This window comes from Leucopleurus acutus (genome assembly GCF_964270905.1).
Source record: "Leucopleurus acutus genome assembly, chromosome: 10".
NCBI lineage: Eukaryota > Metazoa > Chordata > Mammalia > Artiodactyla > Delphinidae > Leucopleurus > Leucopleurus acutus.
Window position 1 is genome coordinate 26,578,162 of NC_139153.1, and position 24,015 is coordinate 26,602,176.

Sequence of the window (24,015 nt, forward strand, 5' to 3'; positions counted from 1 at the left end):
CTATATTTATACAATAAACTAGGAACAAACAACTATTCAATATGTACATAGAGTCAGCCTCCTGGGGCTTAAAATCATTGTGTGTAATTTGCCACTAGTGAGTTTTCACTTAATTTTTTAAATGGCTATTCAGAAAGCCTGCTCCTATGAAACCTGTCAGATTTTAACCCACACATAACACACTGAGTGAGAATATTATTTGGAAAGCTCTCTCTGTCCTTTAACATTCAGCAGTTTATAAAAACAATTCATAATAGTATAAACAGGAAACAAAAACTCAATTAAACCATCTTCCTAAAAAAACACAAAGAAATTACCTGTTGCCTTATCTGCATATTTTTGTACATGTGCACTCATACATATTTCAAGTAGAATGTGGGTACTACTCAAATTAATTTGGGGAAGAGCATTAAGTTATGGAATCAAGGGACTGGAGATTAACAAACCAGAGTTAGAAATTAAGCTGGTTTTCAAGTTTGACATGCAGCAGGAGGGAAAAAAACAGCAAATGTGGGCAATGACACAGCTATGGAACAGATGCTGTCCAAGTAGATAAAGCACAAGGCAGGCTGATTTCATATGAAAAATTCACTGGTAATACACTTCTCTTCCTATAATCCTCACTGGCTATACACCAAGGCTTTGCTCAACTTTTATTTATTATCACGTACTCTAAGACGGCAAATATTTCTATGGTTTGAGGTGCCAATAAAGCATCTTCCAAAGTCAGTGGCTGAAATTCTATGCCATGTTTGAACATTTTTTCATAATTACCTTTATTGGCTTTTAAGTTATTCCTGGATCATATCCTTCCCCTCTCCCTTTTTTAAACAGTTTTATTCATCCACAAAATGTTACTCAGCAGTGTAATCATTCAGTAAAGTAATCATTCCTACAATCTTTATAAGCCAGCTGTTTCTCTTTCTCAGATTTCTAATTGCTTCCCAGTCTCCTATCTTTTAAAAATTTTCTCTGATTTCCATTTCAGTGTTCCTTTTCTGCCTTATTTCCAATAAAAGCCACTATCTTGTTTAACATGTCTGTCCTGAGCCAAAACTCATTTCTTTGCATTCTAAACATTTTACGGCTATGCAAAATCACTCAAAGGAAGCTACAAATTCCCAGGATACAGGCAGCCAATAAAGATGTTACGTTACAGATAACCACCTCTTTGAAGGTGATTCCTTCAAGGTAGGCTGGAGATGCAGATACAACACCGGCATCATGTGTGCTTGACCCTACTTCTCTAAGTCAAGCTGGTTTTCAGTTTTCCATCAGAACACTTCAGCTATATCTCCAAAGTATCCAAGGAAGTCATCAGAGTGCTATGAAATCTCCCCCAAGATAGTGTTTGCCTTAGTAAAAAGAATTCACCGTTTACTAGCCTGAATACTGTAAAAATGCTTTAAGAGAAACCCTGTTCTTAGAGAAAAATGGTAGTGGCAGTTACTAAAAATAAGCATTTAAAAATAGTAACTTTTCTACTTAGAGTAGGGGTCAGAAATCTTTCTTTAGTAGGAAAAAAGCAACTATCACATATTTGTATATATTCTTTCATTTTATCTTCACAATAACACTGTGCTCAAAAGAGCTGTTATTTATGATCTCCATTTTACTAGTGAGGAAACAAACTGAGAGAAGGTCATAATTTGCTCAAGATAACCCAGAAAATAAATGGTTTGAAACTGGAACCAGAATGGAGACCTTTGGTGCTATTTAGTTCCCTTTCCAGTATACCAAACTGCCTAAACAGCAACTTAATTTTGTTTTGCGAAGAGACAGAAATAATTTAAAAGGAAGACTGGAGAACATTTTCTAACAATAGAAACATAAAACGTGATAGCTTTTACTCATTCACCACCTACTATGTAACAAGCATTCAAAAAATACGATTTTTTAAAAGATTTTTTAAATGGCAACCCATTAGAGGTGGGAGAGGAGATGGAAACAAGAAGAAAGAAAAGACCTAATCTGAGTGTTCTCCAAAGTCCTGACAGGCATAAATTTAATTTACTTACTCTTTTTTTAAATTTTTGGTTGGGGGGTGGAAGATGGAGCTTGTAAAAGATGGCTTTCTCCTAGAGTAGCTGCCTAGCCCATGGTGACCCTTTTTGTAAGCACCATATAACCCAATGCCAAGTAATGCTTGTACTATGAAACTCCAAACTCCTCTCTTGTTTTGGTGAAAGCTGGACACATGACCCAAACTGAGACATTCAACTGGTTCTCCTGAGCACTAGAAATTGGGACGAAGAGGGTCTATTCTGGTCTACGCTGCAAGCTCCCCCATGTGCCCTCAGTCTCTAGAAAAAAGCCAGTCAGCAAAGACTGACGAATGAACATGCTGCTCAGAGTACATCAGCCCCAGGAGGCCCTGAAGCCCCACAGGACAGAAAGGGAAACAGTTTCTGCCCAGGGGTTTCTAGGGCTTTCCTGTCCCACGTATAGTCTCCCAGAGGACCCAAGCACATCCTTCTGTAGGGTTTTAAGAATCCCCTGGACCTGAAGGGTAAATGGCCCCCCCTAATCAGAGCTTGAATTTTTAGGAATTGATTTCTGATAACCGCAACAAAAATAATCTTGCTCAAGACAGTAAAACTTCTGTACTAAAAATAAATAAATAAATAAAAGGGCAGATATCAGCAGAATTTGATATAAAAGAAGATCCTGTGGAATGCCCAAGGGTTCAGAAAAATCCTCTCATTAACTTTAAACAGCAAAAAGCCCACACTGTTACATGGGCACTGTTATATCAACTTTAACAAAGAAAATGACTTATTTTCCAGGAGTAACATTTCTACGTCCTTTTAAGACTCTGAGACCCTTGTTGCAATTTATGGCATAATCTGGATCACTTCTTCTTATACAATTGAGTCTATCAAAATTAAGCACTAACCATGATACAGGAAAGAAAATACAGGCTACACTGAGTTGGTCCTGTTTTTAAGCATAGCAGTATACACTTTCTTTTTATTTCCTAAACTTCCTTAAATTCTAGGCAAACCATGGAGCTGCAGTGTGAGAATGCACCTCAGGTGCTTGCAGAGGCTGTGAAAGGGAAGAGAAAGGGCTAGAAGGGTGGGCCCAACAAGGAGGGCAACACAGGTTTTGACTTGATTCTATCTTCTAAGCTGGAGGTGAGGGAAGGCGGACGCCTCTCTCCATCTCTCTAGAGAGGTTTACCCCAGCCGGTTTATTTATTCAATGAAAACGTGTGAAGCACGTGCCCCATGCCAGGTTCTGTGCCTTGCGGGCACCAGAACCAGGAGTGTATTCATTTGAGCTGCCTAACTCCCAGGTTACACATTTTTCTCTCCACTCTTTGACTCTCACTGCAAACAAAGAACATGGGCCTAAAATAGTTCACTTTTTTGTCTGTTTGCTTGGTGATCTTAGGGGGAGAAAAAGGGAATTTGTTGCTAATATTTAAAAGTTAGAAGGATTCACTTAAAATTCCGTATTTCCACTTTCTCTTTGAAGGTCCAAAAATCTGGCCACTGAGGCCAGCTTTCCCACATGGGGATAACTGGCTGATGCTGCGTCGTGGGCTACTCTTGTCAGTGGGCATGTACTTCCCAAAGTACGCAGCTTGGCCACATCACTTATTTTCCTTCCAGGCCTGTCTCCTGTAGGCAGCCAAGCTTGTGACACTGAGCCTTTGTCATTTTCCTAAGTCTCTTCTCCCAAATGAAAAACCACAAACCAAAATTTTTAAAACAGGTTACATTGTCAACTGTAGGCATATTCTCCAAAAATATGATTTGACAGTGTCCCTAGTTTATTCACTCTCTTCCCACCCAAGTTCCACCTTGCTTTCACCCTAACCGGTTTTCTCCCTGGCAAAGCAAATTTAATAATGAAACTCTATACAGTTGGCCCTCCTATCCACAGGTTCCACATTTGTGGATTCAACCATCACTCATCTGGTCGGGCACTATGTTTACAGTCTGCAGTTGGTTGAAACCGTGGATGCGGAACCCATGGATACCATGGGACTGGAGGGTCCACAGTGCAGTATTGGAATAAATCTCCCACAGATACCGTCAAGTTTTTGCACCTACTGCTCTAAGGGTCACTCCACTGAACACAAAAAAGAGTTTGAAAACATAACCTGTAAAGAGAGAGCTGAAGCCAGTTACTAGGAAGGACTCCAGCACCTCTGGCCTAGGTTTCAGGGATACGTTTTAGTACCTGCAGTCAGTCGTGGGCTTTCCTGACCCTCCATAAAACTCCTCACGCGAAGTCTTAACATTTTAAAAGGAGCCTCCAGGGCTTCCCTGGTGGCACAGTGGTTAAGAATCCGCCTGCCCATGCAGGGGACACGGATTGGAGCCCTGGTCCGGGAAGATCCCACATGCTGCGGAGCAACTAAGCCTGTGAGCCACAACTACTGAGCCTGCACTCTAGAGCCCATGAGTCACAAATACTGAGCCCGTGCACCACACCTACTGAAGCACATGCGCCTAGAGCCCGTACTCTGCAACAAGAGAAGCCACCGCAATGAGAAGCCCGCGCACGGCAACAAAGAGTAGCCCCTGCTCACCGCAACTAGAGAAGAACCGCATGCAGCAACGAAGACCCAAAGCAGCCAAAAATAAATAAATAAAATAAAATAAACATTAAAAAAAAAAAAGAAAAGAAAGGAGGCTCCATTTTCTGACAACTTCTACATATCCACACACATTGAGCCCCTCTTCTCTCCAAAGGGTTCAACATAGCCATCCCTCCCTCCCTTTGCTATTTAAGTCTCACGGCTCTCCCATCTCTAACTCTCCCAGATTTCACTGAGATTAACTGGGCTCTCTATCCTTTTAGCTCAGGGGTCAGCAGGCCATTTTTCCATTAGTTGTGACTACAGTATACTCTTTCACCAGTAGCCTTAAGAGAGAACCAAAAATATAATAAAATTCCCAGTAGTTCTCTAATTTGCCTGCACAAAATCCTTGGTCAAGGCAGTGGGTTTACAAGTCGATTTACAGAAGCACACAAAAACAATAACAATAGTAGCAGCTGACATGTACTAAGCACTTACTATGTACCCAGTACTATTAACACATAGTAAACCCTTTACATATATCATCTCACTTAATCGTCCCAGGTCTATGATGTCAGAACTTTTACTCCACTCCTTTAAAAGAGAGAAAACTGAGGCTTGCGAGGAGAGGCCGATTAGGGGCAGACCTGAGGCAGCTGCATACCGGAGCTGAGCTTGTGCCATTCCTTCCGCTGCCGCCCACAGCAATTCCTACCTCTATTCCTCCACACCTGCTCTTCTCACCACCTTGAATTCCTTTCTTCCTACCTTCCAAGAAACTCACCCTTCCTAAGTCGGTTTCTTAGAGGCAGGGTCTGCAACATTTCAACCTTGTACCCCAGGGCTGTTAATAAATGTTTGCTGAACAGAATTAAGTTAAAGGAACCACAGGCTCTGACAGCTACCCATCCACTCAAGTTAACATGGGCCTGGGTGGGATGTTCTTGCCTTGCTAAGAACTTGCAATTAGGCCTGAGCAAAAAGTAGCTGTTCTGACATTTACCCTCACTCTTCCCTGACAAACTCACAGAGAGAGTTCAACACTGAGAAAGTTCTGGGAAGAAGGGAGTAGACGTAAATCACAGCCCAATACTACTGTTGTCCTCTTCATAGAAGAATAAAAAGTCTGTGGAGTTAAATGCGAGGATGCCAGCCTTGGGGGACAGAGAGGGTTTCTCCCCCAATATTCTGCCAGGGGAACACTAATCTCTTATTACTGAACTGGGGTTATGGAATTCTAAAATTCATAGAAATATACTCAGTCAAGTCATTGCTACTCTAAGTAGTCCTTTAGGAAAGATGACAAATAAATGAACAGCTAGCAAGTATTTAGCTCTGGGGCCATACGTATTAACATTATCAGTAATAATAACTCTTACTGAATGTTTACTCTGGGCCAGACCCTGTGCTAAGCACTTTGTATGCCCAGTCTTGTTTAAACTTCACCACATCCCTATGAAGAATATTTATAAGTGAGGAAATGGAGGTCTATAGTAGTTAGATGGCATGCCCAAGGTCATTACCAAATGGCTTACAGTAAAGGCAGTGGCTAGTGGGACAAATGTGTAATTTTTATTAACAATGCTTGCAGGCTTTTTAAGTTCTTCTATCCTTCCCCTTGAAATAATGCCACCTAAAGCCAGGCTGAGTAACCTATTACAAATCTCACTTTCTTCTCTAAAAGATCCAGGAAAAATCCCTCCTCTTCTATTAAGCCTTTCTAATTATTGTTTGTATAGACTGCCAATGCTCACCTATATCCACATTCTCCTCTTCCTGAGCACACAATTAGACTAAATTTCCCAGTATTTGTTCTAGTAAGGTGTAACCATATGACTGAGTCCTAAAACATGAACAGAAATGTTTGGGGCCACTTCTAGGTTTGGCCCAGACAAACCTCCTTGTCTTGATCCTCAATCTCTCATACCCTCTACTGGTCAAATGGAGAAGGCTCCAAGCACCTAGAGGTGATGAGCAAAGTCACAAAATTTCACCCTTGAATGACGGGGTGAAGCAAGAGCCTCCTTGCCAACCCACACTGAGCTGTGACTTGAGTGACACGTAAACATGTATTGTGTTAAGCTACTGAGGTTTTGGGTAGTGACAGCAGTCAACGTACACTAATACAGTATTATTGTTGTTACTATATCATCATAATTTTCATTATCAATGGCACAGCTATAATTGATTGAAAGTGTACTAATAGGAAATACATACCTATTTTATTCATTTCTCATTATGAGGTAGGTATTATCTGCATGTTACAGGTGACAAAAATTAAGGGTAAGAGATCAATAATCATTTCCTCCTCTGAATATTTATAGCATTTACAATCTGATTTACTTAGTAATTAATTATGGATTGCCTTATACACATTGCATTGACAGGTTAAGTAGTTCACTCCCGTAGTTAGTTGCTTTTTCTTGTACCTATAAATTATTTTCCTCATCTGGATAGAAAGCTGCTAAAAGGAGGGGTAGATCTTATATCTTTAAATCCTGTATCACTTCACACATTGTATAAATATACAAGTTAATTAATTGATATATATTCTTTAAATTATCTCTATATAATGTGTGTGTGTGTGTATATACTATATAGATATAGATAGATAGTGTTTTGGGCCACAGGACTCTTAGGTATACCTTACCAAGAAAAATGGCTTATTTGCTATGAAGAGTTACTTAGTATGCTATTTATTTCAGACCCATCACTTAATGAATATCATTAATGCAATTTTTCAATACTATAATTACATGTGTAAATGTACATACTCAGTACAGTGGCTGGCATACATTCAATGATCGATAAATGATTGTTTCCCTTCTCCATACCAATAGCTACTTTAAGTAGGGTCAAATGCTACTTGAAGAAAAAAAAAAGTAAAATGTTGTCAGTAAATAGAGGCTGATTTTAATTACAAAGAATATTTTCCTGTCTGGGAGGAAGACTGTCTAAAACGTCAGGAGCTAGAGTCAAATGGAGATCAAACACCAGTTACAAGAGTATCCCATTTGTAAAAATCTGTGCAGGAACAGGAACTCTGGGCAAGCCGAGGAGCAGGGCTCACTCCTTCACCTTCACCACCAGTGAGCACAGAATGGTGCCTTGGGACCCACCTTCTATTTGCTCAATTACAATTCTGTAGGTCTGGCCACATGGGATTCCCTAGAGCCATGGTATCATTATTTGTAGCCAAACACTAAGGCGCCCTCCTACAGCTCGCAGAGTATTTTTAATATTTTGTTCAAAAACAACACACCGGATTCTGAGGAAGATTTGTTCCTTTGGAGGCTGTTTGTTCCCAGCCTTCATTTACACACAGGACTCCATTTCCAAAGAATCTCATTAACACGATAAAGATACTGGCTTTCTTATGGTGATATTTCACAATAACCACATATAGCAATTCTGTGACACGATCTTTACATTAGCTAATTAATGTAAATATTTCAATTGTTGTTCATTTAAATATCCTGTTCCAAAAAGTCTCTCTTCTTTAAAGAGTTCTTTCAGGATGAAATGGAACACGAATGTGGGTCAGTTACTGTATTTGGTACAATTAAAGTATATATTTGGACTTCTTACTCCTGCTCAGTAATCAATTGTAATATTTACTTTGTTGATGAAATTGGCTTCTCCCGGGGTAATTTTCCCTTTAACTTCTCTGTATCATCCTTAACGGCAGGCAATAAGGTTAATGCTATGATCAGCTATTACGTCGGCACATACGACTTCTGCTGCTGTTCAAATATAGCAACACAGAGTATACAACACCCAAGCTAGAAAAATACAGGTTTGAAAATTCGTGAATCAAACTCTGGATGATAACTTCTTTTAAAAATAAATATTCCTTAAAAATGTTTAACATAAATATTATTTTTAAAATAAAAGTCTTTTAAAAATACTCAGTGAAAAAAGCCAATCTCAAAAGATCACATTTATGTAACATTCCCAAAACGACAAAATTATAGAGTTGGAGAACAGATTAGTGGTTGCCAGGAGTTAGAGACTGTGAGGGTAACAGGAATGACTGTGCCTCGGAAGAAGCAGCACAGGGAAGATTTTTGCAGCGATGGAATAGTTCTGCACCTTGATTACTGTAGTGGTGACATGCATCGACAGATGAGATAAACTAACACAGAACCATACCCATACCTTATATACCAATGTCAATTTTCTGGCTTTGCTACTGTGCTATAGTTAGGTAAGATGTAATCAATGGGAGAAACTAGGTGAAAAGCAACCAGGACCTCTCTGTACTACCTTCACAATTTCCTGTGAATCTTGAATTATTTCAAAGTTAAAGAAACAGCTAAATGTTGGATTATAAATATATTTCACAGAATAATTTATTCATCCTATAAGATTATAAATAATACCCAAGCCTATGCAAATATATTTTATCATCTGATTTTCCATTTTGTATACAAATGAACTACCAATTATCTTGACAGAGGCAAGGAGAGAGTGAAAATGGAGTAGGTTTTAGAATTGGTTTTGCTGTCAGGATACATACTGTTCAGGACAATGTAACATGGACCACTCTGGCAGCCAACATCTGGATGTCTTACAAAGGGCAGGAAGTATACAATATGTAAAAACTAAGAGCATGTATTTAAAGACTTATTTTAAAATCTGCAAGATTCTGCCATTAAAAAAATAGAGAGCCATGAAATAGTATACTTTAAATATAACAACCTATTTGTGATATCAAGATCCCAATGAGCATATGATTATATGCAATTTGCAAAATGCATTAGACTTATGTGATTATCAAATATGAGATTTATTTTCTTATGTACACATGGCAATCATTTCTACAATTCAAACATCTCTCTGGCTAAATTAATATAAATTGCTGCAATGTGCCAATAATAAATGAGACAAAAAGAATTCCAGAAGCTGGGAGATGCAAATTAAAGCCAGTGTAAGTTATTTTCACTAGGGCTTTAGACAGAGATCTTTTTATCACTGACTAAAATGTAACATTCTGGGACTACATCAAAAACATGACTCCCCGATTCCCTGTATCTCACACCTAAGCTGGCTCAACACTGGTTCATCATGACTCGGAATCTAAAGAGAGGCTGGCAGCACTTCATAAGTACCTTCCTTACAGTGATGCAATTTGACCTACATTTCCAGTGCCCATTGAAACTTCGTAGGAGGGGGAAGAGGAGAGTTTTTCATTTCTCCTACCCTCTGATTAACTAGGACAGCAAATGCCACTCAAGGGACTGCTACTGGGCAGAAGCAAAGGGGGAAGAAAGTCATGCCAGTAGGAAATTCCACAAGAGAACATTTAGAAATACTGCATTCTCTGATTCTGCAAACAAACTGTCATGGCTTTACAAGACAACAGCAAGGAAGTTGCCCCACTTTACACCATTATCAGCCTAGAACACCATGGGCTGTTTTATTTACTTCAGGCTCCCAGCATGATGAAAATTAAACTTGAACTATAGATTAATCTTTGCCACAGTCTTTTTTTTTTAAATAAACTTTTAATTTTAGAATGATTTTAAGTTTACAGAGAAGTTGTAAAGATTAAACAGAGTCCCTATACACCCCACCCCATTTCCCCTATGGTTCACCTCTTAGTGTGCCATATTTGTCATAACTAATGAACCAATACTGACATATTACTATTAACTGAAGTCCATACTTTATTCAGATTTCCTTAGTTCTTGCCTAATGTCCTTTTTCCACTCCAGGATCCCATCCATATCACATTACATTTAGTTGTCATGTCTCCCTTCTCCTCCTCTAGAACGTGACAGTTTCTCAGACTTTCCTTTTTTGATAACCTTGACAACAGTTTTGAGGAGTACTGTTGAGAAAGTGTTGAATTGTTTGTCCAATGTTTTTCTCAGGATTAAAATGAGATTCTTGGATTGGGGGAGGAAGACCACAAAGCTCAAGTGCCACCCTTGTTATGTCTTGTCAAGTGTACATTTGTCACGGTTGTTAACTTGATCAACTGGTTGAGGTAGTGTCTGTCAGGTTTCTCCCCTGTAAAGGTTCTCCCTCCTCTTTCCATACTGTACTCTGGGGAAGGAAGTGACTGTGCAAGGCCCACATTTAAGGGATGGGCAGTTATGTTACACTTCCTTTCAGGGGATTATCGACAAAAATCGTTTGGAATTCTTCCACACAGAAAATGTATCTATTCTCTCTAATTTGCTTTACTTATTCAATCATTTATTTGTATCAGTATGGACTCAGGGGTATGTGCTTTACATTATTATTTTGCTATATATATATTACATATTAGTTATATATATTTTATTAGTATTTATTATAGGTACATTATATATTTTATTTATATTTATTTTATATCTTGGGTTATAATTTAAAACTACATTATTTAGTTAAATCATCCCAGCTGTGACCACTGGGCACTCTTTCAGGCTCCTGTGTCCCTTTGACTACCTCATCATTCATTGTGTGTTGTGTATGTGTGTTTTGTTTCATCACTTTCTTGCTTTCTGGCATCAGAATACCCTCCAGGCTCATCTTGCTTATTCCCTGCCCCAGCCATAGAATTAAGTCACGTGCCGTTGTTCCTTTTATTGGAAATGGTATTAGAAACCAAGATCTGGGAATTGGGGCTTATCAAAGTCTTTTAATGTTTGACACTTTTAAATTTCTGTATGAACTACTTGCATAGTAAATCAACACAATTATCCCATTAAGTATCTTCACTTTGTGGTATAACATGCTAAATCATGAAGAGGATGCTTAGTAATCAAACTACCATCTGACTGGCCAAACTTTCAGGTTTGATATGACAATAAATGCCTTATTGCAAAGAAAGTTCCGGGGCGGGGCTGGGCTGCGGGGGGGGGGGGGGGGGGGGCGGGGGCGGTGGAGAAACAGAATGAACTTTTTTTTTTTAAATGCAAGAAGGTCTCCTCTTTTCTCTCCCTCCCCCCCATTACCATTATATGGTACTTCCTTTATGTCAGCTCTTAATTACCTGAGTTAAAGGAAAATAGAAATATCAGTCAGATCTATCTATGAAATACATTGATGATGACCAATGACAGCAGCTACACCTTCCTATTTATGGTCTGAATATTTTAAGGTTACACATAGTTTATCTTAACTGAGACTAAACTAATCAGCCCAACACAAGGACAGAGCTAGGAGCTTCCTGGGCATCAGGGGTTTCCTAATGGGAAACAAACAGATTTCCACAGATAACTGAACAGCACAGAATGGAGTCAAGCACATGCAACACACACAGGAAAATTCTTCACCTCAGACTCCAGCCATTAGTCTGTGTAAACAGACTATGCTAGTAAAATAGTTAGTGACCTCACCCCCCGCCTTTTTTTAAATAGAAAATAGGCTGGAGCCAGCACCTAATACTGATTTTCTGTCATCTTTTTCTCACTCAATCTGATTAAGATTTATATTCAGTAAACATTTCTTGAGCCTCTTCTGTGCACTAGACAGCACACTATGCCTAGTGCTTCCAATTAATCCTATAGATTCAAAAGAAATTAGCTCTGTTCCCATTTTGCCCTCCCAGCAGAGCTGTTGAAGTTGTTGGAAGATAAGTCAGGCCTTGACAATGCTGAAGGCACAAAACGGTTTGGAGAAGCACATGGTTTAGCGTCTACTTCCACAGTTGTCTTATAACATCTTAGAAAAGATTGTAACTTCCTATCTGTAAAATAGATATAATCAAACCTACTTCTCAGGGAGAATGCATGGAAAGCAAAGCTCCAGCCCACACTATGGATTCTGTAAGAATTAGCCTGTGTTCACGCTTTACGTTTCATCATAATCACATCTAGGAAACACTAGGACTGTCCAACTAGGGTGTGCCATTGCCTTTTTTTCATTGCGACTTTTACTATCTTTGTAAACCCTAAAATCATGATCTTTAAAAAAAAAAGTCAATTCCTATGCCCCAGTCAACCTGTCTTTGATAAGTAAACGATGCCCATTCATTCAAGAGGCACGGACCAGAATGGACAGGAAATATTAACAACGATAACAGCTAACAATGCCTGAAAGCTTACTTTGTGCCGCCAGACACTATGTGGATGCAGCACGCCAGGCCTATGAAATAGATATTTTAATTGTCCCTAATTTCCAAATGAGAAACTGAGGCTAGAGAGGTGAAGTAACTTGTGCACAGGTGCCACCCATCTGGGCTAGGCATACTCTTACAGAAAAACCATAAGCAACAATAACAGAATTATATCAAACAACTGAACATAAACATCCGTCCCTTACCTCACACTGGTGCTTCCTTTTCAAACACTGTTGCACTGGGTGCTACAGTGGAATGAAAGAATCAGCTAAAATGTATCCTTTGCTACAGAGATGCAAACTGAGAGGGCTTTGGACACTTCTGCCCCCAAAGGGACTCCAAACTGAGACTTCCTACTTCCAAAATATTTTCAATAAATAAAACCCATTGAGGTCTCCCCTACAGCATTTTACAGAAAGTAGCAACTCCCTGGCTCAGTTTGCAAGGCGCTTTACTCTTTGGCCCCAGTGATTGCCTCAGGGCGTTCACACTACAGGCCACTTCTAGATGCAGCTAGCTTCTTCAGGGCTCAAGTCATTACCTCTCCATCTAAATGGAGTTAATCACACACTGATTCCCTAAAACTGGTTTAAGAGATCTCCAGCTGGCTTCCTCATTCATGATAACATTCCCAACCTGGGCATCCATACTACCCCGTATCAAGGACCTTCTCCCCTCCTGGATTTACCCCCAGGACAATCACAGGCCTGGAGAAGAGCAATCAGTTTTTGGAATTAGATCAGGATTTAAATCCTGTTTTCTACTTAACAAACTATGTGACCTCAAGCAAATCAGTTCACCTCTCCCGATGAGAATTAATGGAGGAGATAAGACCAATAAAGCACAGTGCCTAGCACATACTAAGTGCCATTATCACCATTATCCCCATTCTACAGATAAGAAATTGAGTCTCCAAGTGGTGAAATAACAAAGGTCGCAGAGCTGGTGAGTGGTAGGGGCCAGGGCTTGAAACCAGTTTTTTCCTTCCTTCTACAACTCTTTATTGAGCACCATGCTTGGCACTTAAGGACATAACTGTGAAACAGACAGACAGGTACCTTGCTCTCATGCTGCTTACATTCTGCTAAGGAAGACAGCCATCGAAACTTTACACAAATAAGTGGAAAGGTGCTTGAAGGAGTAAAAGCAGGGTACCTGAATACATATGGGTTTGACAGAAAGTAACAAGATCCCTGGAATTTGTCTGGAAGGTCGGGAAGGCTTCTATGAAGAGGTGGCATTTAAACTGGGACCAGGAGGGTCCAGGAGACAGAAGAGGTGTTCAGAGATGAGGGTGGCAGCAGGCTCTCCAGGCAAGGGAAACTCAAGTGAAGAGACTCTGAGAAAGCATGTCATATTCGAGGAACTAAGAAGCCAGAGCACCTGAGGAGGCTGGACAGGTAGGTGGGGCCAGATCAGAGGACCACGGTAGAACATGGTAAGGATTCTCGATGTCATCCATCACTGAGGCAATGGTAAGGCATCAAATGATTGGCTGCCCTTGATGAAACAGTAGTAAAATGCTTATTCTGACCCCAGCTCCCTGAGGTCAGGGCCATTTGGTATCTTTTTATCGTCTGTACTTCTAGGACACAGCAAGTATACTTTTGATAAATATTTATGAGCCATATGAAAGAATCTTTGGGAAAGACAAACCACTTCTCCCTCTTTCTAAGTCCACAGCTGATGCTTCTATTAAAGTTCCTATTGCTGATTATTATAGATGGGTGTGAACCTCTTTTCACTGTTTGGTCATAAGTTTCTGGAAAGCAGAGTAAATATCTTATTTATTTTTCTATCTCTCAAAGCCAAATACTCAATAGTTATGGACTGAAACATATCCTCTTTTAACAGCTAAAAATCTCTTCTTCTATTTCTAGATTGCCTGAGTAAGAATCTTCACCCTACCTTAGTGAAATAGATCTGAAGGGATAATTGGCAAGGATTAAAAAAAAAAAAAGTTCTGCTTTCCTTTTGCAGCTTAATTTTAACAACAAAAACCCATCTCACCAATGTGTGACTGAAATTACAATTTTTATATTTTAGGATAAATCACTTGTACAGTTCGCATGCATTTTTTCTAATCTTAGTTTAATTTTAACCAACAACAAAATGCCCCAACAGAAGGTCTTTCAGTGATTTTCCAATTCTTCTGAGAATTGTTCAGATTCTCTCTTTGAATATTTAATAACTCTGATAAGGGTAGGGTAACTGTTTAGGCTACTTATATTAAAAGACAGAACTGAGTCATAACCAATAGCTCATATACTTGAGGGTTTATTCTGGGATTTCAGGAGATGAGGATGATAAGATAAAATGATGAAACTGGGATTATGAATATGCTACTAGGGTGTGCTAGTAATTTTCTGTTTGATTCTTTTTCCATCCCCAGACCAATTTTCCACCATTCTGGCCCTGCTCTGTGCCCCAGAGGCTGACCTCTATGGGTAGCATCACTAGGTTCATGCAGTCAGGCTTCCAGGTGGGTTTGGCCAATAGAAGGCACTGGAAGGAGATCAAAGAGGGAGGAAAGAAAGTGGAGGAGGGGAGTATTGCTTCTTTATTCTCTCCCCGGTCTGGGCTGCATTTTCTGGCAGTGGCTGAATCCCTCCAGGGCTATTGCGCCTGTCAGACAGCCCCTCCTCTTTGGCTCTAGCTCTCTCTTTGGACTCCAGGAATGAATGCTATTTCTTCTCTTTGCTCCTTTGGACCTAGCAGTGATAACAGCTTCCCATTGCTGTTAGTTTCTGGGTGACAGGAACCCCATGTCACCCTTAACTCTGCCCACTCTCTGAAAATAACCCCTTCATTAAAGTCCTGAACCATCAGAGTTGGACTCTGTTTCCAGCCAGAACTAAGAATTCAAACCACAGACTTGTAAAACCAGCAGTCTCCCTCCTTTGCATGTGAGCAGTTATCACAAAGGTTATTCATTTTCCAGAGCAATTCCTTCACACCAAGCACTGCATGTAAGCTCTTAGGTTTCTCAGGCAGAAGTGACACCTTTTAAACTGGTCAGTTCAAGAGAACATGAGAGGGCGCTCTTGAAAAGCAGCTGGCAGAATGGAGGGGCTGACACTTAACAATTCTCTAGGCAGGAGTCTGCTACATGTGAAAAATAAAATGTTTACAAAGAGATGCCACCTCCTCCTATTTCTCCCTGGGTTTCCTCTCCCTGAGAGCTTTGGAATCAAAGTCAGCACTGTATTTTCACACTGAATACCCAGAAGTTGTATCACTGCCTGGGGAAGTTGTCCTGTGTGTCACTTCACTTTGCTATTTTCTCAGACCTGAGGATCTGCTTACCACTAGCCAAGGCACACAGAAAGAAAAGCCAACCATCTTGTATTACTAGCCACCTGCCTGTGACCTTTCCTTCTTTCTCTCTTTCACAGGGTACGTCTGCACTAGGCAAAAGATGAACAGGATGAGAAATTCTGCTTCGTTCAGCCTCGCTTGTCTCTTTAACACAGCTGACCAGATTAGCACTTTTCCAATGGCAAGGACTGGCATATGCTTATACCATAATCTGCTCTGAGCTCCTTCAGATTTTTTTTACCAAGGCGACTGGATTTGAGGTTAGATGTTAATTGAAATCACCTGGGAGCCTCTAAACACTCCACCTTGCTTTCACTTGGCACGACTACCCTGGAGGTTACTATATTTCTGAATATTGGGGCATTCTTCTGATCAATCAAGAGCTGATTGAAAGAATCCTTCTAGGAGGTTGATAAGAATCCATGGGGCTTATGTCAACAAGCCACTCCAACAAAGACTCCAAATGTCTCCCTCTGCAACCGGCAGGCATTCAGAGCTGACAGCAAGAGTTGCTAAGATAAAGACAGGCAGATACACTACAGTCTGCAGAAAAGATGCTCTGCTACACTTCAGCGAAAGCTGGCCAAAGAGCGAGATAGCTCTCATGTCCCACCCCAGGGGGGGAGGCCTCTCTCTTCAGCCTGAAGGAAACATTGAGAAGCAGTGGGATTAACAAAACTTGGTTCTCACTGTAGTGTATCCATTTCTAACACTTGTTACCCTTAAGTGTTCATTTCAAAGGATATTTTATTGGCAAACTCTATAAGCAGCTAGGTGGACATACATGAAATGTTAATAGTGGTATCTCTAGGTAGTAGAAGTATGAGTAACTTTTATTTCCTTCTGTGTATTTGTGAAATTCTCCAAATTTTCTACAAACACCTCTGACTTATGCAAATCAGGGAAAAATTATTAAACAAAAACCCTATAAGCATTCTGGAATTTCAGCTTTCTGTAAGAACCAAGTTTATGTAATTCTTGAAACTCAAAATCCAAGTTACATTTCTTAGCTTTTGTGTATTTTAAGATTTTCAATACTACTTTTTATGGACTATGTTTTCAATTTAAGAAACTACTCTAAATGTAAAAAACAAGAATGATGAACTGGGTTTAATGTGTAAATTTTTTCTGGGACACATCACAACCTTAACTGAGATAATTTAGACTCTTCAAGGTCAAAATTCACTATTTTCATACTCTGAAGCACTCCTAATACAGACGAAAAATGGAACTGTTTCTTTTTGTAAGAATACCACTCAATATCATATGCATGATATCATATGCAATGATATGTCTAAGAGACTACAGATAAAACACAGACTGGTGTTTCTTGCACCACAAATGTTAGCCAGTAAAAACTTTCCAGTCTATAGCTGATTAACACTTGACACCAGCTCTCTGGAAAAGAAAGCTAATCGTTGCTGGCAGTCAGCTAAAGCAACAGACACACTCAGAAACCTGCCTACTACGACATCATCACTGCTGTTTACTATGACAACTGATTTTTCAATTCAGTGCCATTTATAGTTCTAAACAGAAAGCTGGAATATGTACTAGCTTTCTAGGAGCTACCTTTCTCGTTATCTATAATAGCTAAACATGTATTATTCACTGTCTTGTGTTGAAATAAATTAACAAGGAATCTTAGAAACCATAAACATCTTTACTAGCTTCAGGAAGCTAGTAAATTTGAACAAGTGACTCCATTTAAACTGTCCTAATGTAATGGCAAATGGTCTCTTTTCCAACTTCGATTTATAGTTATAACTACCAGAACAATAATAATCAACAGGGTGAGGAGTACAGGGAGCAGAGACTAGAGTCTTAAATATCTCCTCTTAAGAGCAGCTAAGAGGAGATATTTAATCTCCTTTTGTGTTCAGTACTTTAAAACTTAAGGATAAAAAAGTGAATAAAATACAAAGCAATGAAAAGTATGCATTTTTCAATACAGAACTGTGTTAGCACTCTTCACGATTAAGTTCAAGGATCCTAAAGGTTCAAAATGTCTGCAAAAATGAGACCATAATACAAATTAGAAATGCAAGAGACCATGAGAAAATTAGATTTTTGACTACTGTTGTTAACAGAACATGTTTAAAAGCTGTAGAAATCAGTGCCTGAAACAAATTAGAGAAAGAGAGATAATTTAAAAACTAGTGTTAAATGCTAAAATGAGGTTCTAAAGCTACAGAAAAGTCTTGTGACATCTCTATGGCCAAACAAGAACCACCATATTGCCATTATGATCATGTTGATGGTTCAGACGACAATGAAACTTTAAAACTGAGGCGGAAAAGGCCTAACATACAACCCTATTGTTAACAGAACACTGTCTGGAGACTTAATTAAACAAAAGCGTCAAGTGCTCCTCTCAAAATCTCTTGTAGTGATGGACCTGAAGAGCAGAAAACAGGGCAGACCATTTAAAAGAAGAGTCCAGGGGTTGGGAGGACAAGTGACTACACCAAAGGTGGTAATTACATCCTGGGGAAGTAAAAAAGGCCAGACTAAAGGGCTCCAAGAGGTACTTCAAAACCAGCTAATCATGGGAAGACGAGGTGGGGTAAATCAGCGGCTTCTCAACTGGTTATCTGTGGGGAAATAAAAAGACGCTGGGACTCCAAAGCAACAGTAAACAAAAGCGGCTGCAAATGACCAAGGAAACCATTAGATACCTCCATTACACACCAATGTGCCCACAGTAAGAGGTTAATCGTAGGTTCACGCATCTCTAATTCAGTGTGGGACCTTGAGTAACCGGATAAGGGGCTTCTGCAATTGGTAAACCACCATTCTAGAACTGCCCTCAGCAAAGACATGGGTAGTCAAAGTACCCAGGGGTTCTCCTGCCAACAGTCATATGCTGCAAGGGTAACTGCTTACCTTTTCTAAACCATATTCTCAGCTAAAAAACAGGGGGAAATATGCTCTTCTCTGACTTCAAAAGATGAGAGTATAAAACAGGAAAATATGTGAAAATGCTCTGAATAAAATCACATTGTATTTGCACATTTTACTGATTGAAGCATGGTTTAACTTATACTCTAAAGGCTATATAAACATAGATTGTCCCTTCAGCTTATAAGCTAGAAGGTCTAAAATGTTTATTTTAAGGTATTAGCAAGAATACAATGAAAGCAGCTAGACATTTCAAGAGACAGAAACAAACGCAGGGCAGTTTGGGACATTTAGTGCAGAGGCCAATAACAGTATTTATCTCACCGTGTCCTGAAGGGATCACTGTGCATTGGGTAAAAATGTTCTTCACAGGGACTCTGTTACCAAAAAATGGTTAAATTACAGTCCATGTGCTTTTCTTCTAAAATATCAGGGAAATGCATACTGTTTTATAAAAGATTACCACATAAGAAATGGATAAATATGTTACTGCACTTACAGTGGTAAGATTAGCTGAAATGGAAATAGGTGGTGTGGAACCACAAGATTGTGTCTCAAACTGGGGTTTAAGAGGCATGTAGGATTGGGAGGGAAAGAAGTGTTGCAAGTATTAAATGTGATAGATAATGCACAAAGTAACGCACACACAGAGGCCCACAAATGTTTAGACCGTGGACGTCTGTGGTTTTACCAGCCCTGCGTCCACTCCCCCCTGCTGAGGAATGATAAATGCCCCAAAAGGTACTTTCTTGGTGAGGCAGGAACCAAGGCACCTGCCAGCACGCAGTCTGAGCCTGAGAGAGACACACTCAGTAGAGAGAGGGGTTAAAAACAATTGGAGAAATTATGAAGTCCGGCACGCCGAGGACACTCTCCACCGAGTCCCGCTACGTGGATCCCTGAAGCTGCTCTGGATCTGATCCATTCTGAGGTCTGGTTCTTCAGCTCTATTGTCAATGCTGAGAGCTACACCACATCCTTCCAGCAACCTCTTCTTTCACTTAAAGTGGCCAGATTTAGTTTCTGTTGCTTACAACCGAAGACCTTTAGCTGATTAGTCATTATTTTGAGTCTAGAAGATGCAATTTTCTCAGAGATTTGGGAGATAAAATGTAATTTGATTGGCAAGTAATTTAGACTTAATTTTATGGTAAAACAAAGGCATGCATCATGGAGTAGAATACAAAATTCATGTCGAATTTTAAGATAATGGATTGTTCTTTCGAGATTGTTAAAGATCTGCTTCCTCCCACTTCTCACTCTCTCTCCCTGCCCCATGCAACTGTCTTTAGCAAGGGGTTTAAGAAGCACTGGTATAGAGATTAACTTTCCTTAACTTTTAGAATTTGATCTCAAGACCTGTGGAAGAACTGCCCTGCCCTAACTGTAAGCAAAAAAATGATCACTGTTTTAAGCCACAAAATTTTGGAGAGGGTTATTATTACTCAGCAATAGATAACTGATAGATGTGCTTCATGAATTATCATAATATGTCTACATTCTTTTATTCCATGCATTTCCTAAAGTTTCCTAGGAAGGAACTCAACACTCCAGTGTTTCCAAATAACTGTCACAGGCAGATGTGGTTACACTTCTCATTCTTTACAGCCAGGTCAATGCTTCTAATTCCACAGAAACAATGAAATGTACCTCAGTCAGAACACAGAGGTTTAGGCAGGAGGTAGAACATACTCCAAAGCCCAGCTAACTTAGGTGAAAATAAAGTGAAAATTTTCTCCAGTTATCATAGTTATACCACAAGGATGCAGGTACAAACAGGGTTGAACTGGAATTGAAGGTAACTGGCTAAGAGAAGAAAAATGAAGCAAAATTGCTTTGTCTAAAAACTTAGTTTATAAACTAGAGAACTCAAAACAGATTCTCCCTTTAACAGTTTCTCTGCCTGGAACCGCCTTCCATATAAACTTGAAAAATGAGAAAAACCCTCTTTTAAAAGCTCACCACATACTATCTAGAGAAAATGCTTGCTTTAGGTTACCATCCATTCAACAACTATTTACGGAGCACCAACTCTATGCCTGTGAGCCCCTGAGCACTCCTTTTTCTTCTTCTTCTTTTTTTTTGATAGTGATACCAGGGTAAAGGGAGCATGACTGGGTGAAACTAGACCACACACCTGTCTTGGTCAAGGTAACTGGTCTGGTTAGAGGGTTTAGGCTGATGAATGCAGCAAACAAGGCTCTGCCCTCATGCAAACCTATATCTAGAAGGGGGGAAATATTAGTAGCTAATATTATCATTATCAGCACTATTATCACTATCATTGCTCTTATTATTATGCCCTCACCCCTCCCACCACTTCTTCCTCCTTGGATACTGCTAAGTATCTGGCACTCTGCTAAGCACTTATCATTTAATCTTCACAACAGCTTAGCATGGTATTATCCACATTTTACAGATGAGGCGACTGAGTTCTAACTGGACAAGAGCAACACAGGAAGTGCTGGAGCTCATGCTTTTAACCACTAGCCTGGACTCCCTCCATACATATGAATTCCTTACAGTTTTATAAGAATTTCAACAGGGGGAAAAGAATCCTTCACAACAAGAAATGAGGCACAGCATACTCTCTTTATCAATGCCTATGCGTCTGTGTTTTCAGTGAGTTTCTTCTAAAAACTGATATTTATTTAGTCCTGTATGGAATTTTTTCTTTCCTGTTGGAAGAGTCTGGAAAATATTCTTGCTTATTAGTAATATAGAAAACATTTTAAAAGGCATTTGAGAAAGCATATTTCACTTCTCATTCAATACAACACAGACCATAAGGGAAATTGGTCATCTCGGGGAATGAGGCCTCATTTAGCCACATATAGGAGATGTTTTCCATTAGTATATTTATTCTTTAATAACTTTATCATTTTTTCCTCATTATAAAAGCAGCATATGCTACCTAAAACAAATAAACAAACAAAAAAAAGCATAAAGAGAAAAGATCATCCACAATATTATTACCTAGAGGTAACAAGCTCCTATTAGTATTTGCTGTACGTCCTTCCAGATACTTGCTTTTAGGTTTCTATACACAGGGCTTTCATCCACCTTAAAAATCACACATTAAACATATTCTCTGTTCTCCTAAACATCATTCCCATGTCAATAAATATCAACTTGCATCATCCTGTTTAAAGATTGCACAGTATTTTATTTCACTGTATGGATAGGCTCTAATTGACTTAATCAACCCTTTATTAATAGGCATTCAGATTACTTTCTGTGTTTTGCTATTACAAAATCCAGGGTAGTGAGGAGTCTGGCACACACATCTATGCACCCTTGACTGACTGGTTCTTTAAGATAAATTCCTAGATGTTGGCTTCGCATTTTATTTCATGACTTTGTTGGATTCATATTGCCCCACGTGTCATCCAGAAAATATGTACCAAATTTACCTTTTACAAAAGAAGGAAATCCTTAAATATTAAGCGTAATAACATACTTTACATTTCTAACATTTAGATTAAATGGCCAAGAACTTTAAAACTGCAATTTATCACTAAGTATCTAAAGTATCAATTCAGGCCTCTGATATTGCATTAGGTTTATATTTGGAGGAGGGAAATTCTAAAACACCCAATTAGTGGGTTTTATTTCCAGCATAATGTGGTTTTGAAAAGTTAAACTCCAAAAAGAACATATTTGCTGCAAAACAAGCAATTAGTAGAGAATTCTAAAAGGCAGGAAGAGAAGTAAAAAATAATCAATTATAGCAACCACTAGGTCACCAAATCTGCATCCTATACAATGGCCAAGAGAAAAGGGTCAAGAGAGAGAAAAGGTGAAAAGAAGAAGAAGCGACTCTCAGAGCTTCAGTGACAGCCGGATGAAATTACACACAGACATATACATCTACATGCTCTGTACACACCAATCCTGGAGCTAATCTCCAGGGGTTAGAACACAAGAGGAATCTTTGTGTGCTTTATTTGAGCAAACATCATGCAGAGGGGGGTGGAGGAGGCTGCATACAGGTAAGAGCGGCTCCTTAGCAGCTTGAGGCCTAGTATCAATTACTTCCCTTCCAGGGCACAGGGAGGGTAACAGGAACTTGAGGCGTAAGACAGCTCCAAAGGCACTGATTCCCTTCAAAACCATCACACAGGACAGGGCTCACTCATCAAGCTCTACAGAAAACTGGGCAAAGTGAGAACATTTTTAGCAATAAATAATTTACTGGTGACTACAATGTGTGTGCTAAGAAGGGAAGGCCACACACCAAAACTAGTAACAACTAACTGTACTGGAGTCTCATGCTAATGGGGACGATGGGGGCATTAGATAAAGTCTGCATACCTAAAGCACTGAATACTTGAGATGGCAAATGGCTGCGGGGAGTGCTGCTTGGTGACTTCATAAACCTATAGGATTTCCGGGTCTTCTCGGCAAGGGGGTCAGCAAACTATGGCCCATGTATGGGTCAAATCCAGCCTCAGCCTGTACACACCATGAGCTGCTGCCTGTACACAACATTTTTAAATGGTTGAAAAAAAAATTTTAATATTTCATGGCATATAAAAATTATATGAAATTCAAGCATCAGTGTCCACAAAGTTTTACTGGAATGCAGCCATGCCAGCTCACTTTTGTCTATGGCTGCTTTCTCCATGCACTGACAGAGGTGGAAGGTGTGACGGGGACCTGGGTGGCCAGCAAAGTTGAAAACATTTACTACCTCATCCTTTACAGAAAGTTTGCTGATCTCTGTTCTAGGCCATCAAAATCAAGTCATTTTTGAATAGTTCACAGCTCTCAACCTTGGTGCATGCTTATTAGTTTGGCTCTGACATACCCAGGATTTAGACATAGCCTGCCAGCCTAACAGAGAATGCAACCCCATTGTTAAGAACAGTAGACAGGTCTAATAGGACCTATAGATGCTGGGGTACCTACCCATGATAACCAGAAAGATGTGAAAGGCTTTTCTGAATTGAAAGCAGGATGATCCCAGAAGGTTTATGTGGGAATGAGTATGATTAAAGGTTTTCTCTTTGAAAGAACGTATGAGCTATCTCCTTCTACAGACGAGGATAAAACCATCCTCAAAAGGGCTACCACCTTTGAGCACTTACTAGGGGCCTATGACTGAGCAAAGCCTTTTGCTTTTCTTATCTCATTTAATGGTCATCTTTTCTAGACTCTGAGAGGCTGGCTGGCTGGCTCAGGAAATGGGAATCAAATCCAGGTTCGAGTC

At 39.6% G+C, this 24,015-nt stretch overlaps 1 protein-coding gene across 3 annotated transcripts in view; it reads right to left on the minus strand.

Annotated features, from left to right (window-relative positions):
• Positions 1-24,015, minus strand: part of ATXN7 (ataxin 7) — a gene marked incomplete at its 3' end in the record, with an annotated part of 129,206 nt that overhangs the window by 101,955 nt on the left and 3,236 nt on the right. The window contains exon 1 of one of the 3 annotated variants that reach the window (XM_082848886.1): positions 20,941-21,023. The exons of the other annotated variants lie outside the window; for them this stretch is intronic. Of the gene's footprint in view, positions 1-20,940; positions 21,024-24,015 lie in introns of those variants that run through there. 3 annotated transcript variants of the gene reach the window in all.